Source organism: Polyodon spathula, chromosome 25 (assembly GCF_017654505.1).
Source record: "Polyodon spathula isolate WHYD16114869_AA chromosome 25, ASM1765450v1, whole genome shotgun sequence".
In the NCBI taxonomy this organism is placed as follows: domain Eukaryota; kingdom Metazoa; phylum Chordata; class Actinopteri; order Acipenseriformes; family Polyodontidae; genus Polyodon; species Polyodon spathula.
This window is the reverse complement of record NC_054558.1, coordinates 7,263,860-7,284,063: the sequence shown is the minus strand read 5'-3', so window position 1 is coordinate 7,284,063 and position 20,204 is coordinate 7,263,860. Positions and strand designations below refer to the sequence as shown.

At 39.2% G+C, this 20,204-nt stretch overlaps 1 pseudogene; it reads right to left on the bottom strand.

Moving 5' to 3' along the window:
* Positions 1-8,840: 8,840 nt before the first annotated feature.
* Positions 8,841-14,707, bottom strand: LOC121300206 (annotated as a pseudogene).
* Positions 14,708-20,204: the final 5,497 nt, after the last annotated feature.

Genomic DNA, 20,204 nt, shown 5'->3' with positions numbered 1-20,204 from the left:
AGCAGTCGTCACAGACCCAAGTTCTTCTCTTGTCTCACTTGGAATGGTATATTAGCCAAATCACCACCAATGATCCTCACCTGTGGAGAGAACCAAATAACCGGTTGGTGCAGCACTCCTCTCCTGTTCACAAAATCCAGAAACAATCATATGCATATCAGATTTCATTATTTTATTAATTATTGTTACTCAGCAGCAGATAATGGATTGTACTACGTTAGTTGGCACTCCTTTAAATTCATACATAGTGCTGTAATACACTGTTATACCATATTCTTTTTTCATTACATTTTGTACAGAAATATGTCTACTGATTGGTCAGCGATGATGACATGATTTAGAAGAATTAATTACATGACATTAAAAAAAAAACTCTGTTATGAAGAACTGTTATTTTAGTCCCAGAATAGCAGTTTAGTTTTTCCATTCAAAAGCCAACAATTATGTAGTTTATAATACAAGACCATGTCATGCTTTTCTAATGGACCCCATGCCTCAGTGTGTCTTGTCATTTTTCATAATCATTAAGCTGTATAGACTAACAGGAGTCTACAAATCCCAAGTAACATGAAAATATTTCCAAACTGGCAAAAATACTACCATACTAATCATAAACCTGAATGTTGTAGGATATCAGATTATTGCACAGACGTTCAAGTTTGATAAGTGCTGTTTTTTTTTTTTTTTTAATTTAGGATAATTAGGATGTTAAACTTATTGGTTTTCTGTGTTTACGGGACTTAACCTATTAACAATTATGTGCTCTAATATATAAATTGTGTTAATGAGTTCTTAATTGTCCTGATCTGGCAGTCGTATGCCTGCTTTAGACAGGAGATACCCTGTAAGTACTTGAAAATCATTTTTAAATTTCTTTAATCAACACAGTCATTGCAGACAGCATTACTGGACACGAAAGACCAGATTCTGAAAGTTATTAATCCAAATTGTCATGTTGCGCAATTTCTGTCCTAAGGAAAACATAAATAAAAACAAAAAAACTCTATTTATATTTCTAAAAACAATAATGAGCAGCTCTAGATGACTCACAAGCCCCTCAATTCAATGCTTGTGTTGTTTATGTCTGGTTTGGTAGCTTTATTGGGTGTGTTTCATGCGCATGATGATTTGAAGTAAGTCACTCTGAGAATGTAGACCAGAATGCGCCAGTGATGATTCAGGGTACATGAGAATCTAACCCAAAGTCTATATGCACTCTGGCAATAAAAGGTGTTACAGCACTCATATATTTACTTTCAAAGCACTGACCATGGGTTATAAACTGAATATTAGTGTGTGCTAATAAATGCACTGGGCTCCTTACTGTTTTTGTTTAGCCCTCATGCAGTCCTGTGTACCATGTGCTTGCACCACTCATTTAAGTGCCTTCCTGTGCGCATTAAGACACAAGCATATTTAGTTTGCTATAGGTCGGCCCACACTACGATCCATTCCTAACAGACACCCTTGGAGGGGCTGTAATAGTGGTTAGGACCATGTACTGTAGCTCCCTGCACATTGAAGGAAACAGATGGGTCTTGTTCGAGGCTTGTGTGATTTGGACTACTGTAGCCCTGCTGTTGCTGAGAAGAGTCCATCATGACCTACTTGTGAGTTGTATTTTGATGGTTTTCTGCAAACGTTGCCATTCCAGAAACACCTGGTCGACCAAGGGTGTCCTGTCACGGTCCTGGAGGGACAGTCTACCCGTGGTTTAACAGGGTTCAACTTCAGGGTCTGGGTGGAGGTTTAATTGATTCAATTAAACAATTTAGAGACGGGTTAGTACAAAGGCCAGGAGTGGGAGGGGCAACTTTGGCCATCCCTGCATGGACCACTGTCATGCCCCTTGTGAAGTCACTGAGGTCCTTCTGCTTGCTTATGATACTGTAGTTGTTTACCCTCAAGCATTTGCACACGTTGCAGATTTAAAGTTTATGCTTGCATTCTTTTATGGTACAGTGCAGTCCTGGGGTGGAGATACTGACTTTAAAAATAAACTCTAGTTTGTCTCTCAGACTCATGTTCCTTCAGTTTGTCCTTTGAGAAGGTTGTTAAACATGTTTTATGTATCAGTTTCTCTGTAAAGTTCTCGCTGTTCAGACATATTTATGTTCCTGATTAATTCTCAGTATCCTGTTCATTGACTTGCATTTTCCATTGATGAGCTAAAAAAACAAAAAATGAATAAAGTGATTGTTTAAACATCAGCCAGCATGAATTCAACAATAATTTTAAACCCAACTGCCTCATTTTGTACATTTTTATGAACAGTCTGCATTTGAACTTCTGGCAACTCGGGCTTCAGTCATGAGGTCATTTTGGTGAGAAGGAATGATAGGCTGGAATACAGTATGGAAGGGGTGTCTGTAAACATAATCTATCTCAGTTTAGCTATTACCTATCAGTCCTATTCCAGCATGCATGCCCAGCTGTCCATTCTAAATCAGCTTGCATTTTCTACTTGCTTAGGTTAATGACATTACAATGCACCCACTCTTTCTGTAAATGATGCCATCACAATGAAGCGTGTCCTTGATTTTACAGATAAAGTCAGCATCGACAAAACAAGCGCTAATTGGCTAACACCCATGTAGAGTAAAAACCCTGGAGCAGTTAAAGGTTTCCCTAACCTAATAAAGAAATTATACTCTATTCCTCACCATAAACGTAGACATGTGAAAGTTAACTGCAAAATAATGACATGCATTGTATAAAAATACAGTACTGACAAGTGTCTCAAAGTTCTTTGGACTTTTTTTTTAAAAGGATTTTAATTCAAATCATGTTCTGTTTGAGTCAGACTGCTTTGGAATTGGTCAATGGCAGGTAGTGCATTGTTGTGAAGGGGAGTCTGTGATGTTTGTTTATTCAAACTGTACTGTGTCCTGTTATCAAGACTAGGAATCCCAGTGAAAGTGAATGACAGAGACATGCCACTTCTCCTTTTGTGTAATAAGCTATACAATTCAAGGTCTTATTTTTGTTTTCTCATTCTGTAACATTTCATTTTCTCCTGTCAAAAACAGGAGGTAATTGCACGGGTAATTACACGGGCCCCTATGTCTCAAGGTGAACATTGTGGGTTCAAGAAGAAAGAAGAGCTGCACAAAAAACATTGACATGATCAAGTTACGGAGCAACCCACCTGGGACAGGAGTTTCCTCTGGTTAGGAAAAGAAAACTGGGGGCTATCAATCACCTGACCATAGCAGTAATGAGTATACCATCGCTGCAATATAAATAATGGCATCTCCTAGTTTATGAAGGGTTTGTAGCAATGGAACTGCACTGCACACCCTGAGCCTAACAGCAATGCAACAATACCAATGCCAGAAAAGACCTTTGCACCTCACTGTGTTTCTGACAGCATTTATGGCACTTTTAACAGCATATAGTAATGCACTCTCAAAATGAGCACAGTTTTTGCAAAACTTTATGTCCAAGATCGACATGCAATAAATTAAAGGCATATAGCAACTAAATTATTTCTTACCTGTTTAAATATCTTATTATGTGTGTAGTCTTTATGGTAACACATTACATTGTGTCTAATTACAATGTTTTCATGCATACTTACAATGTACTTTTTTTGCATGACATAACCTTAACCCTAACCCTAACCACCCCTCAGCTTAACATATATTGTGCAAAAAGATTTACACTTTAAGTACATTGTAAGTAAGTAATCCAAAAATCTACCTTGAGGAGTCTTTTTAGAAGCAATATCTGCTGAATTAGTTATGGGAAATAATGACCTAAAATAAGCAAAGATTCAGACAGAACACACAGTATAATTAAATGTTGCACAGAAAGTACAATTTAAATACTTTTATGAAGACGTAATAGTTTACAAAATATCTATTCTAGAATGAAATAGCTGTTAGCAAACAGGAACAGCTTGTATTAATGATTTATCTTTTATGGCGGGATCATATTTCAAATTGTTCTGGGGTTCATATTTTTTACTCTGGGTGCTTTGGACCCCACCGTGAAGAAAGCCCTGATGTAAAGAGTAGAGAGCTGCTGGCACTGCAGAGGAATACAAACATTCTTCCATTAATGAGAAAGCCAGGCAGTAACAGGACTCTGAGAGAGCCAGAGAAGCTGATGGGCAGGGCTTTAGGGATCTGCCTGCAGCTCACATCATCAGCTTGCAGACAGAAGCAGGAGTGTAATCAGAACGGCCCTGGTGGGAATAAAAGGCTAGAGGCGGGGCAGGAGAGGAAGCCTGCAACTTCCAGACAGGTCACAGGTGCAAACAGACAATGCACTGTCTGTTTAAACTTATGCATTTAGCAGACTGAAAAGAGTGCTAACCAATACTTTAAACGTTGTTCTTATTAACTTTATTCCCACTATCACTTTTTTTATATTGTGCTGCAGGTCACATGGTCTGATTGCAGCTCGATCATTGGAGTGAGCTTGAACACACAAAGTAATGCTTTACTTGGAAGAAGCAGCAACTTTTGTATCTATGTATTGCGTTTTGGATTTCTACATATCCCAGATTAGTAATAAGTAGCAACCGATTTTCAACCAACCCCAGGGATCATGTTGCAGATGGGTTAGCACGCCTTTAATAAGGAGCTGAGACTTGCATGGAGGGGTTTGTCAGTATTTACAGGACACATGCATGCTTCGTTTGCTCACAGACTTTAGTGTGCCTTTAAATTGCCTGCCCATTGTTTTTAGAATTTTTTTTTCCCGTCTGATTTTATTAAAAATGATGCAACCTGTTTGCTAGCTTTGGCAGGGTTTGCAAGTTTTATGAAGCCAGTAAAGTTTTGGTAAGTGTGACTGTCTGGGTTTCAGGCCATACTTCAGACACAGCTCTTGTTTAATCCAAAATATTGACTTTTACTACATGAAAGTTTAAGCTGATGAGCAGATGATTGCTTCTGGATGCAGTGAGCAAACCCATTCATCACTCAACACCTTCTACCAGCGCTCACTCAACACCACAGTAAGAGAAGGGTTGCTATGTTGTTTGGGAACTGGCATCCAAAAATCACACTGTTAATTACACCAGGTAACAAATATTTTTTTTTTTTTTTTTTTTGGTTCCTGGGTAGTAAGTGTTATTTCCTAATTGCTTATGCCTCAAAAGTATAGAAAATGGCTGTTGTTCCCCACAAACTTTGCTTTTGTGACCAGGACAGAGATATTTTGAAATTTACCTATATTCCAGAACATTCCAGTTAGATTCAGTGCTGAGTAAACTTGGAGTAACTTCTAGAACTTTCCAGTAATATAAATAGTAGTATAAATACAGGGGCCTTAAGCCCAGCAGTTCAGTTTAGTTCCAGCTAAAGTGGATACATATCTGCATTTTTCTGAGATGGCATCAAGAGGCTGCAGTGGTGGCATTCCTGATGGGTCTCCAAGGCGGTTTTACCAAGTTTCCCTGCTATCTTTGCCTTTGGGACAGCAGGGACACCAAGGCGCACTACCACAGGCGGGACTGGCCACAGCAGATCGAGTTCTCTGTGGGGAGGAACAACGTCAAGTGGGAGCCATTGGTGGAACCCGGAAGGTGCTGATGCCACCACTGCACATCAAATTGGGCCTTAGAAACAATTTGTCAGAGCTCTAGATAAGGAGTCGGCAGCCTTCAAGTACCTTCAAGACTTCTTCCCTAAGCTGTCTGAGGCAAAGGTCAAAGCCGGTGTCTTCGTCGGACCACAGATAAAGAAAATCCTGGAGTGCAATGAATTCCCCAAGAAGCTCACTAGTAAGGAGAAAGCAGCTTGGAACAGCTTTGTCGCAGTGGTTTGGGGCTTCCTGTGCAATCACAAGGGCGAAAACTATGTGGAGCTGGTTGAGACTCTGGTGAAGAACTACGGCACAGTGGGCTGTAGGATGTCCCTCAAAGTCCATATCCTTGATGCTCATCTTGATAAATTCAAGGAGAACATGGGAGCGTACTCGGAGGAGCAAGGCGAGCACTTCCACCAGGATATACTGGACTTTGAACGCCGCTACCAAGGACAGTATAATGAGAACATGATGGGAGACTACATTTGGGGGCTGATTCGTGAAAGTGATTTACAGTATAATCGTAAATCCCGAAAAATTACTCACTTCTAAATCTTTTGAAGTCATTTTTGTATTACTTTAGTATAAATACATATTCATTTGGATTCATATGTTGTTTTTTTCTGACTTTATATGAACGAAAAGATTGTTTTCTCAATGGAAATAGGTACATTTCAAAATATCACTGTCCTGGTCACAAAAGCAAAGTTTGTGGGGAATAATAGCCATTTTCTATACTTTTGAGGCATAAGCAATTAGGAAATAACACTTACTACCCAGGAACAAAAATTGTGTTAAATAGTGTTATTAAACCAAGTAAGAAACAAGGCCAGTTCAGGATCCAGCTTTAGTTTTTTGCATCTTGGCAGAACCGGACAGCAATTGAAAAAATAAGGTCCTAATAGAAGTGCATCAGGTTGGCTTGAAAATTCCTGTCTCGTCTTCGCACAAAGATGTCCACGGAAAAAATTGCATTTTGTGTGTATCAAGTATTCTTTTATGTAGCAATCCAGACAGATTAAAAAACTATCAAATGCATTCCCTCAGTGGAATTCATTACAGCTATCGACACACAGGTTCTGTAGTACACTGACAACATAAAACAGTGATGCATTGCAAACCTGGGGATGTAATTATAAAAAACACAGTTGCCATGACAATAACAGCAATGCCAGGCAGTTGTGTAATCATATTAAAATGCTATGATGTCCGGAATGGTTTTTTATAACAATTTTTTCCAAGTATACTTGGAGAACAAAACCTGGAATATGTATAACTGAATAATGGCACTGTTTGCTAATTTTCTGAAACATAACAGTCTAGTCTGATTGAGAGTGTGATGAGTCAAGAAAGGATAGAAGCCTTTCTCTACTGAATTCTTATAAATGTTTAATTTGTGCTCTGTGAATAAATCCAAACTGTCCCTCTAAAAATATCTCAAATTAGGTTTCCAGTTTCCATACTCAATACTGGTACTCTGTTTCACAGCATGTTATTGTGCATGCAGTGTACCACCTAACAGCAGCCTAGTTTTTCATTACCCATATGCTGCAAAGATTCTTAAATATTTATCACACTAGAATTAATCACTCACTGCTAAAATTAAATTGTGCATTAACAGTAAGATCTTATATAGTATATTCCCTGTTTTGGATGTCGTTCGTAGCAGTTTAATGAGTGAAATGTATAATCACTCCTTCCATTCTGGGAGTGATCCTTGAGAAAGACCCTCATTAAAATAATAACACGATTCCTACTTTGAGAGATTTTCCCCTTGAGTTGCACTTGAGTATTTATGAGGTGTTAACACAGGCAACCTTCTAAGCTGTGCCTCTCCAAACTAAAACTTAACACCAGCCCCCCTTGGACACAGGTTGCACAATGGAATATTTGCAGAATGAACTAAATACAGCTGGTGGTCTATGCACAGCTTGATTGAGTCAAATGTCTCCATAGATTCTGAATTAAGCTCAATCTCCAAGGTTTTCACATTCCATGCATTTGCTGAAGCATACAGATTTCCAGTGCGCTCTGCAATTTTTTTTTCTTTGCGGAGAGAAATCAATTGCTTCTGAAAGCAACAACGCAAGATTAACTCAGGAGACTGGGTAGTGAAACCAAGTCCTCTCCTCTCAGTGCTCAAAATGTTTAAGGAGAAGCTTCAGCATTTTTTTATTTTAAATGAACCAAGCAAAACAAGTTTTAAATATACAGAGGCACTTCCACTAATGCATAAAAAAAATCACCTAACAGTGGCAATAACTTCTGTACTAACTATTGCAAAACACCGTATTTTTTAATTAAGTCTTTGGCACTGTATTGTAAAGTAGGTGTGTAGTGTACAGACAAAGGATGCTAATTCTTGAGTGTGCTTTGATGCTACACTTGTTTCTAAAGTGGCTTGAACTTGGATAACTAAGCTTCCCAAGGATTTTTTAATGTGCACTGTGAATTGTGTTGGGTTGAATGAGTGGGCTCTCCTGGTGCCAGATTCAAAGGTCAGTGATGGGGGCTGATCATGCAATGTCTCGAGCAGACGTGTCCAAACTTTCCACAGTGGGCCGCTCTTAATTCTCATTTTAACCGCTAACAGGGTTTATAATTCGGTGCGTAGCTGCCTCAGAGAAATCCACTCTGGAGTGCAGCCCCAGTCGGGTTTGGACACCACTGGTCAAGATAAACCTCAACGCTGAAATGCACCTTGATAACACCCTGCAAGGGCTGGAGAATATTCCACTTCCACAATTAAGAGGACCTCAATATCTATTCTCAAACCTGTGGAGAGGCAGTTAAGGACAATATCTTTGTGTTTTTATCTCGGAGATATACACTGTAAAAATGAATACAGTAAATGTGAATAATTTTGTTGAATAGAGACAGATTTGAACACCATCGCTCTTTAACATTAGTTAACACTCCACCTGCTGAGAGTCTATTTTCAGTTTTGAAAGAGACCAGACCATTCAGCAACAGAAGCCTTTACAGGGAACAATTTACTGTAGAGGCACGATGGAAAGTACCAACATCAGAGCTTGGTATTAATATACTACTGTATGTGTCTGCTGCTAGGTTCACTGTAACAGCAGTTCAGACAGACTGCTCGGGGAAGAGATTTTCAGTATCTGGAAATAATTTGGAGAGTGCTATCATTTAATCTTAAAAGTGAGGTCAGTCTTCCTTCCTGTGCTCAAAAACTGGAAAAAACCAGAAAAGCGCTTTGCACAAATAGTTTCTAAGCTGCCCTGGCTAATGTTCAATCACATTGAATCATGTTTTTTTAATCTTTTGAGCCAGACTGAGATTCTTTTTTACCTTACATTATTATTTTTTTTTTTTTAAACTACAATGTTAAATTTGTTTATCTGAATATATGAACATTAAGGCAGCATCCTTGGCATTTTGTCCGTGAAGCTAGAATCTAGAAATGTGATGAAATTGCTACAGGCTGAATGTGAAAGGGACATGTTTACTAAGATTTACTTCTGCTGAATTTGAAATAGAGCAGCGGGACTTGTTGCTCCAACCAGGATGTTCATTTTTTAACTGGAACTCAATGTCCCGGATTAGAATGGGCTTGGAGAGCTACCACATTCTAGATCTGATTTTAGTAAACTTGTCCCCGTGCCTCAGGCTTGTTCAGTTGATTTTCTGCGCTAGATGTAGATGTCCTTCAGCACTCTGAGACACAGACCCCACTCCAAGAGCAGCTGGCCGTAGGAGAGCTGATTCCCATCCAGGCGAAGGATCCTCATGCGGGAGAAGTCAACAGGGCTGACCTTTCAGCAGAAACTGGTGACGTTGAACTCTGGAGAGAAGAACAGATGAATTTAGGATAACACTTTACATGAACTGCCTCTAATTGCTGTGTATTTACATGTTAATTACTTAGTAAATACACTGGTACTTACACATAATTGCAATGTTATTATGCATAGTTACAATGTACAAAACATGTACATATTTCTGCATGATATATGTAAGTACCCAGTTGGATCAGAAAAGAGTTAGGGTTAGGGTTAGGGTTAGGGTTAGGGTTATATCATACAAAAATTACTTATTAAGTACATTAGCTATGCATAATAACATTTGTAGGTACACATGTGTTTACTAAGTGACTACTATGTAAGTACAAACACACAATCTAAAGTGTTACCAAATTTAGATCTTCGCATGTTGGGGTCAATTCAATCAAAGATTCACTTTTTTCTTATTGAATCCCCCTTGCATTGTATAGTTTTAAGAGCATTATTCAATAATGTAAAGACATTTGGACCTGGATTCAACCAAAATGCAAAGGCTTCTACACCCATTGTGTTGCTATAAACATTAAGTGTCACTAACTGCACTGTAATTACACTGCAGTAACACACAGATCACACACATGGTTGTGTAGTTGCAATGCAGCAGCTCTATTACAAAATTCAATAAAAGGTAGTTGCTATTGTCTTACACATGCGGGTGTATATTTACAGGGTAATTATTATGTAAGCACATATGCAATTGCATTGTTATTACTGAGTAGTTAGACGCTAATGTGAAGTCCACCAGTTATACAGCACATGCAATCATTGAAAGACAGTAATAAATGCATCCAAACTACAGGTCTATTGGTAGCAGTTCCCCAGCTCTTTGTAAGAGTGGCTTGCTGTTTATCTTTCTGCCTCCTGATGTTTGTGAGCTGGACCAGATCGTTCTGCTTTAGCATCTTCAGACAGAAGATTTGAGGGGATTGTGCCTTGCCAGTCATGTCTGCCATAATGACCACAAGCCATGTGCTTGGGGTCAGTGTCTGACAGTTTCCACTTTTCCTGATCCAAATCAACACTTCAGATGGTTTTGTCATGTCTTCTGGATGCTATCTTGGAAAAAGCTGCTCTACCTCATACCAGATGCATTGCTACGTTTTCCTATGAATAAGGCACTGTAGAGGAAATATAAACTGTAGTAACAATATTTGCAAATGCTTTAGACATATTGAGCATGATAAAAGACAACTGATCAGCCATGTCTTAAAGTGTTCTTCTAGTTTAAGCTTTGCCAGCAGATTCATAGTCACACTACCTCTAATCACATATTGCATACTGAATTCTAGTTCTTCACCCAGTTAGATGGGTGCTCTTGTAAAGATGTGCCTAATTAAAATAGTGTTAGGAAGCATGTGCATTTATATTACCACATCACTATCTGAGCTACACATGCAGATAGCAGCGTCAATAGAAAACTGTGTTGCAAACTCTTTTTCATTTGGTTAGTGTGCGACCCAGACCAGCTGTTTCACGAATGGGTTGAACACAAGCAAGGCCCTTGTGAATGACACACAGATGTTCCCTAACAATTACTCAGCGCTTGTGAAATATCATGCGTTTTTTCAATGATGGGTGCTTTTCCTTTGTTGGAAAGTTGAACAACTAAATTAGAAACCATACTGTACAGCATTTTTGGGAACTCGCATCATATTACATGTTAGAAACTAAATAGAACTGCATTACATCACAATATGGAGCCTTTTATTTTATGTTGACCCTAGTTATTGCATCTTTTTTAATAGACTTGTATTGTTGCTGATATGTCCTACATTAGTAGTCAAATTGTTATGATTATCCTTACAATATTATTGCAAATTATACACCTTTACATCATTTCTAACCAATCAGATCTCTCAACATTCATCACAACCACTGGTTAGTTAATGGAATCTAATTAAACCCTTTCCTATACTATAGGCTACAAGTGGAGTTAACGTGCTAGAATTAGGTAATGTTATATATATATTAGCATTAAAGTTGTTCTTTTATAATAGACTTGAATCAAAAATCCCTCCAGGGGGCGCCTGAAAGGATTAGTTTCATATAGCATTAATACCCCCCAAAGTGGGCATTATCTTCTTAATAATTGACCTTGCCTGTTGCTTTCGGCACTTATATGTCAGTTATCTTGCAGGTAACACCCCTGCATCACGTACTCGTGCATCCGTACCCTGGATGTCATTGGCTTCCAGGTAGAGGTACTGCAGAGCCTGGTGCACGGGAGGGATGGAAGAGAGCTGGTTGTAGGACAGATCAAGCTCGACAATGGAGGACACGTTGAAGACGTCAGCAGGGAGCCCCTGGCTGACCAGCTTGTTGTGGCTGATCCGCAGATACTGCAGCCTGTCAAAGTAAATCAGGCAGTCCCAGGGGAGGGAGGCCAGGGAGTTGTTAGATACATAGAGCTGATGGATGGAAGGGGGCAGATTCTTAGGGAATTCGATCAGCTTGTTGTGACTGAGATCTAGGAGAATGATGGACTGCAGACCTGGAACAAGAAAAAGCTCTTAAAGTTTTAAAAGCCACGCTGTTACGCACAGAGACATTTTACTGATCTGGATTCAGATCTGAATGAGAGAAGTATTTTTGGCAAACACTGCAGTATTTGTTTTTACCCTTTTGTTGGAAACAGGAGAGCTGTATTTTCAGAGGACCTGGTTGACAACCAGAGTTCTCATGAAACCTGAACCATGAAAATACCCAGAAAAGAACTTCTATTTTTCCACTGACCATTGGTTTCAGTAGTAAAAACAGTTTTGTGTTTGCCAGCAACTGAGAAAAGAAAGCGCTGAGCTGGGAGAGCAGTTGCACGGCAACCAATGGTCTTTCAAACAAACACAATAATACCGGTGTCAAATTAAGAAGCAAAATGCTAATTTAAAAAAAGGAGTTTCTATAGAGATGATCTTTTCATTTAAAAATAAAAAATGTGCAGGAAACTACAGCTGAAGGATTTTTTTGACATTTTCTTTATTATTTTATGGTGTCTGCAATCATTCTGAATAGAATTGGGTTCTGTTGTTCCAATATTGAGTTATTATATTTTTTCTCTAAATCTGATTTACCTGGCTTACCAGAACTCAACAAACATTCTCCTTCCATTCAAGACACGTTACAATGTGAGCTTTCAACTTGGCCAGCCCCACCTGGACTCTGTCTATATAAATGTAGAGTGGGTAGGGCCAGAAGGGTTGAATGATCACATTGTCACGTGGTATTGAATGGAATGAAGAAGGACGCTCAGTTTAAACTTCCAATTCCAATACAAGATTAATAAGAAAGAAAGAAAGAAAGCACCTTTGAAATCAGCCTCTCCGATGGTTTTCAGCTGGTTGCAGCAGCAGTAGAGTCAGGTTCTTGAGGTTTTCGAAAGCGTTTGGGGAGATTTTGCTGATCTTGTTGTGCGCCAGTCAGAGCTGCTTCAGGCTATCGGGCAGGGGCCCAGGGATATCAGTCAGGTTGTTGTAGTTGATGAAAAGGTTCTGCAGATGGCCCCTTCAGCACTGCCCCGGAGATCTGACTGCTCACCATCTCATTGTGGTCCAAAATGAGCCAGCATATGAGAGTGGAGTTCTTAAACCCCTCTTGGGGGAGGCTGGAGATGCGGTTGCCCTGTAGGAACAGGTACTGCGTCCTCGGGGGCAGGGAGGTGGGTGCGTACGTGAGGCCCCTGTTGTCGCAGTACATTGCAGAGGGCTACTGTATTGGGCAGTCGCACTCCAGCGGGCAGCTCTCGCTATTCATGACACGGTACCAGCTGGCATCCACACGCCCTCGTAGACTCAACACGCTGGGCTATCCCACCAGTCGGTTAATCACGACTGGCATCCCCCCATAATCATAGCCGTTGAAGCTGCCCAGGCATGGTCCAGCCCCAGCCAGAGCCAGTCACAAGAGGACGATTCGCTGCTCCATGGGTTCTATTCAAGGAGATACGGAAAGATCACTGCAGAAATGCGTTAACATACTTGAAATGCTGTTGCCCTTAAGTTCAAAAATGATTTATTGCCAGCTGGACTGAAACCTGAAGAAATACTGAAAAACCCCATTGCAAAGACAGCCCCTGTCTGGTATTGTGATTTTCTCAGCACTGACAAGGGTGTAAAGTTGCATCCAAAATGTAGAGTTCGGCCTGTATTTTAATTGACTTTTCAACACAGCATAACTTGGTGAGGCTGCCAGCAAGCCGCACAATAGAACTACACGTAGTACTTTCAGACGAGAGAATCCTATTAAAAGGTTTGCACCTTTTGAACTGGTTACACGTTTAGAAAAATGTATCCCTTTTCATAGCATTCATTTTTTTTGTCCTATTTTAAAGCCCCTTTCCTCTATTAGGAGGAAGCACTTCAATCAACTTTCCAAACAGAAGGAAGATGCTCCCAAAATGGCACTGTGTTTGCAAAAATGACGGACTCTGATTTCATAACTAAGCCTTAAGCCTTTAAATTAAAATGCATATACCGTATATGTCACACCTATGGAAATTTGATTGAATGTGGCCATTTAACAGTGAAATAGTGCAGGCGTTGTATTTATCGATTGATTCTACCTCTTATAAACCTATAGCTTCAAATTGCTTTCAATACTGCACATCTGGTAGACATTATTACCCATGTCTTTGAAGTGAAATGCACAGCTGCCAACTGAGTTCTTTCACGTACATTATCTATTTGATAGCCCCTGGCTAACATTATATCATTTCCTCTAAAGGAGTCCTCCATAGGCATTTAATTGTGGTCATTTGTTTTTTTTTTTGTAGTTTATGGAAATAAAGAGAGACAGACAGACTTTTATTCTAAGAATTTCACAAGACCTGGTAGTAACAAAAAATGATAAAACTTTGAAATATGGTAAGATCATCAGAATATCTGTTCCATTTTAAATTCATACAGATTTGTTGTGTTTCTGACTGTGTTGATAAACTTTTCCTTCATTAAAACAAGGTGCATAATAATCTTTATATAGCGCCTTTCATAGTAGACTAGCATCACAAAGAGCTTTACAAGATATGAGACTAGGGTGTGTGAACTATACATCAGCTGTAGAGTCACTTACAACAACATCTCACCTGAAAGATGAAGCACACGGAGCTTAAGTGAGTTGTTGCTCAGAATAAGACTATGCGTCAGTGGCTGAGCTTGGATTTGAACTGAAGACCTGCTGGTTACAAGCTCGTTTCTTCAACCACTGTGACTGTTTGTCCATTTTTAATAGACACATTTAGCTAGTTTCATATGCCAGTTAGTACTAAAAGGTTTTTGTTAAACAAACAAATTAATCAATTTCAGAAGATGTGATCTGCCGGCTTCTTTTGTCATGTTAAAAAACTGCCGAGCTTACAAAACCATCTGGAAAGGCATCCTCATTGGCAATTCTTATTACTAAAAATAAGCATACCAGCTCAGGACCCAACCTCTTACTTCATCTCCCCCCCAACACATAGAATTCATTCAGCAATACCCATTGCAAAAAATGCAGAACTAGAAAATGTTCTTCAGTTGCAAGTTGAATAAGTTGCAGTACATACCTGGTGCCTCCTGTAGCTCTATAAAGAAATAAATAAAAGCAGACTAGGTTCTGTTTATAGTTTATTTCACCTCTCTACTGTATAACCAACTTGCGGCCTGCAGACAGCGAGTGGTAGAATTTAATTAACTGGAGACCTGTGCAAATGTTTACTCTGTGATTGAAACATTCCACATCCCATCATGACCAGAGCCCCAGACTACTGATGTGCTTTGATTGAGCTGGATTCTGTAACATCCCCCTCGCCCCCGTCCCATCACAACATTTGTTTGTAATCTGTTCCACTCTGATAGGAAACGTCTCCAGCAGCAGAGGAAGCATTGCTTCAATTAGAGCCTTATTATTTCAGGAGAGCTCACAACAGTACGTACACATCAACAATGATAACCCTTTCCACCCCCCCACCCCCCCACCCCCACCCAACACATTCAATCTACCTTCACAACTTTTAACCCCCTGGGATTAGGTTGCTCTTCACCACAATGTTCTTGTTGTAGGTGGGAGAACGGAACTGGGCACAATATTCGAAGTGGGCCCTCACCAGTTACAAACAATGAGGAACATTTTAGTTGTCTTGCATTTCTCCACCATTGACCCCCGTAATGGCTGATGACACACACAAGTACATCCAGTGATTCCACCAGCAGGTGGAGTAGAGTACAGACAGAACGTTATGGGTCCCCAGTATTGGGGACTGAGTCAGTGTCCCCATGTAGAGCTGAACCCAGGTAACTAACATGAGCACCACCTGCTGGACAATAAGCCCTTGTTCCTCAATCACATTGAGACACAACGGGTTTGTTAGTTTAAAATGCTGTTGACATGACAAGCAGTATTAAGCCATCTTGTGAGTCATGTCAATATCAATGTATCTTTTTTGTTTGTTTGTTTAATGAACAGTATTTTAAGAAACACTTTATATTGTGACTTTAATTATTGTGTATTTAAACAGTAGTTACTTAGTAAATACATGTGTAATTACACATAGTTAAAATGTTTTACACAGCATAACCCAAACCAGAACCATAGCCCTAACCCTAACCCAAACCCTAACCCTAAACATAACAGTAACCATAACCCTAACCCTAACCCTAACCCTAACCTTACACCTAAACCTAACCTTAACTTTAACCCTAAACCTAACCCTAACCCTAACCCTAACTTTAGTTCTATTCCTTGACTAACTCTTTTCTGATACAATTGTGTACATACATATATGTGCGAAATGATTGACACATGAAGTAACTACTATGGGGAAAAATACACAGTAATTAGAGACGCTTAATGTAAAGTGTTACCCTATTAAGTTAACATTGCAGTTGTTACTTTCAATTAACCACTGGAAAAAAAATGGATGTCTTGGGGTCTGTTTTCAACAGCATCCTTCCCTAGCTTAGCATTCAGCTTTAAATCATTTCAGTCTGATGTATTGCCAGCTGGATTGAAAGCCCAGGAGAAAATAATAGAAGAATGTGCATTTGAGCGCAACGCTGCCAAGTTTTCCAGCAGTCTCTGGTATAGTCGTTCTGCTGCACAGACAGGGGTATAAAGATACTTAAAAATACAGGTTTGAGGTTATGTTTTATATCTGTAGCTACAACTCATCACTCAATGTAATATCCAGCACTGACTGACATACCTTCACAGAGTAGTTATCCACATGGCTGCCAGTATCTCTCTATACTCCAGGTTATAGTCTATGAAATATATGTGTGATTATCATTAGAAACCTGTGCTGGAAAAACAAACTTAAATGTTAGAAAACCAGTAAGAAACAATGGAGCTTTGCATTGAACCCTTTAAGCCAGTGGTTCCCAACGCTGGTCTTGGAGACCCTCTGTGTCTGCTGGTTTTCATTCCAACTGAGCTCTCAGTTACTTTATTAGACCCTTAATTAGAACTGATCATTTGTCTTAATTAGACCTTTTTAATTGTTCTCAGCTTGTAAAAAGCTACAGAGTTCAAGTTACTTATAAAATAGTATAGCTAACTTAAGAACATAAGAACATAAGAAAGTTTACAAACGAGAGGAGGCCATTTGGCCCATCTTGCTCGTTTGGTTGTTAGTAGCTTATTGATCCCAGAATCTCATCAAGCAGCTTATTGAAGGATCCCAGGCTGTCAGCTTCAACAACATTACTGGGGAGTTGATTCCAGACCCTCACAATTCTCTGTGTAAAAAAGTGCCTCCTATTTTCTGTTCTGAATGCCCCTTTGTCTAATCTCCATTTGTGACCCCTGGTCCTTGTTTCTTTTTTCAGGCTGAAAAAGTCCCTTGGGTCGACACTGTCAATACCTTTTAGAATTTTGAATGCTTGAATTCGGTCGCCACGTAGTCTTCTTTGTTCAAGACTGAACAGATTCAATTATTTTAGCCTGTCTGCATATGACATGCCTTTTAAGCCCGGAATAATTCTGGTCGCTCTTCTTTGCACTCTGTCTAGAGCAGCAATATCTTTTTTATAGCGAGGTGACCAGAACTGCACACAATATTCAAGATGAGGTCTTACTAGTGCATGGTACAGTTTTAACATTACTTCCCTTGATTTAAATTCAACACTTTTCACAATGTATCCAAGCATCTTGTTAGCCTTTTTTATAGCTTCCCTACATTGTCTAGATGAAGACATTTCTGAGTCAACAAAAACTTGTAGATTCCTTCTTCAATTTCAGTATCTCCCATATGATATTTATAGTGTACATTTTTATTTCCTGCGTGCAGTACCTTACACTTTTCTCTATTAAATGTCATTTGCCATGTGTCTGCCCAGTTCTGAATCTTGTCTAGATCATTTTGAATGACCTTTGCTGCTACAACAGTGTTTGCCACTCCTCTTACTTTTGTGTCGTCTGCAAATTTAACAAGTTTGCTTACTATACCAGAATCTAAATCATTAATGTAGATTAGGAATAGCAGAGGACCTAATACTGAACCCTCTGGTACACCACTGGTTACCACACTCCATTCTGAGGTTTTTCCTCTAATCAGTACTTTCTGTTTTCTACATGTTAACCACTCCCTAATCCATGTACATGTGTTTCCTTGAATTCCAACTGCATTCAGTTTGAGAATTAATCTTTTGTGCGAGACTTTGTCAAAAGCTTTCTGGAAATCTAAATAAACCATGTCATATGCTTTGCAATTATCCATTATCGATGTTGCATCCTCAAAAAAATCAAGCAAGTTAGTTAGACACGATCTCCCTTTCCTAAAACCATGTTGACTGTCTCCCAGGACCCTGTTACCATATAGGTAATTTTCCATTTTGGATCTTATTATAGTTTCCATAAGTTTGCATATAATAGAAGTCAGGCTTACTGGTCTGTAGTTACCTGGTTCAGTTTTGTTTGCCTTTTTCTGGATCGGTATTACGTTTGCAATTTTCCAGTCTGTCGGTACCATCCCTGTGTCAAGAGACTGCTGCATGATCTTGGTTAGCGGTTTGTAAATTACTTCTTTCATTTCTTTGAGTACTACTGGGAGGATCTCATCCGGCCCAGGGGATTTGTTTATTTTAAAAAATTAAACTTGAAATCTGCAGCTGTTTAAGAGCTGAAAACAATATATTTAAAAAAAAAAAACATTCTAATTAAGCAAATTATCAGTTTTAAGTAGTTTATTTTCAGTAAGGATGTGTAGGAAAGAAACACATAAAGAACAGTACCACCTGGTGGAGAAAAGTTGTATTTACAGTTTCCTTGTGTACAGTTTTGTTGTGGCAAGGAATAACTATAGTGAGCTGGGGTTTAAAATATTAATCAAAAGGCTATTGCACTATGTTGTCAATGCTAAAATAATAAGTGAAGTGTTAATTCACAATGAACTTTGTTTACCCATGCCCTCTATATAAATCTTCAGTTTGCCCCTTTTTGTGAAAGGAAAATACAGCTGCTGAGCTTTTATTGGAGGACACGAGTTTCACCAAACTAGATTATTAACATTAATGGGATGTTTTCCTTCTCAGAAACATGGTTGCAAACCATCGTTGACAACTCTGATGACTTGTTTTTGCTGCTTTCAGAATTCATTGGATAACACATTTTATAACAGTAGCAATACAAACAAGTAGAGGATGTCTAAAATTAGACCAGGAGATTTTTACATTGCAGCATGAACTGAAAGAACAGGGCCTGCAGTGAGCTGTGCTTTGGCTGTGTGTTCTTGCATGGGGAGCTGCATTACATATGTGAGAGAACCTAGGGAGCCAAAGAGACCCTATGCTGTTTACTAGAGCAAAGCAGTGTTTCTGCACTTTGATAAGCTGAACAGGGAACGGCACAGGGAAATCACAGCATAGTTATTCACCAAGCTGCTGTGAAAGGGCAAGGATGCCAGTGACAGATACACACATGAGCTCTACAGCAATTGGCTAGCAGTGAGACAGTGCAGGGTTACAACACCTCCAACCACCCAGCCTCAGTGGAGCTGTGAAGTTATTACAATAGAAGTTCCAGTGCTGCTTTACTCTGAGTGCATTAATGAAGTATTTCATGGAAAAAGTGATGACCTGTTTATTATAGTTTAGTTGCATGTTAGTCCACATTCAATGGACGTGAAAGAATAGTAAATCTAAATATTATTGTATAATGTATTATTCCACAACAATAGGACTGTTGAACGGCTGGCATTTTCTTGGACAAACACACACACACAGATAATTAAACTTAAAAATGTGAAATTTTTCCAAGTTTATTATTTTCTTACATGTATTATTGCTTTGTAAAGTTCCAGTCCATTTTTACAGTTTCTTTATCCCCACAGATTTAATCAGAAAGTTAGTCAGTTATTCCATCCTGCAGGCGCATGGAAAAACTTCTTGCTTCTTGCTTAATTCAACAGGAACAAAAAGCAACAGGTTTCTAAAATCAAAAGGATTTTCTCTATCTGTCTGGTTCAGCCCCTTTCAAATACACTCTTCTGTGTCTTCCCTTGCTCCCCCACCCCACCCCAAACACAAATTCCAAATGACCACGAGGGATTGAAGTTTAATAATTAATGTCGTCTTCCCTTTGTATTCATTGTGTGGAACTAAAACAAACTGTTTCTAGATACATTTAAAACACATGGGCTACACACACACACACACACACACACACACACACACACACACACACACACCAACATATATAGAAATTGTTAGTGCAGTACAGAACATCACCACAAGGTGGCATCACGGAAGCCCTCTCATGTAAAGTTCTCTTATGAAAACACAGCAGTTTGTCCCATGGGTGAGATGGGCAGGCATAAAACCCAGGTCTCATATCCTGTGTTTATATATACACAGTGAAACCTAGGAGAGTCCACACTCACTTTCTTTACTTGTCAAAATG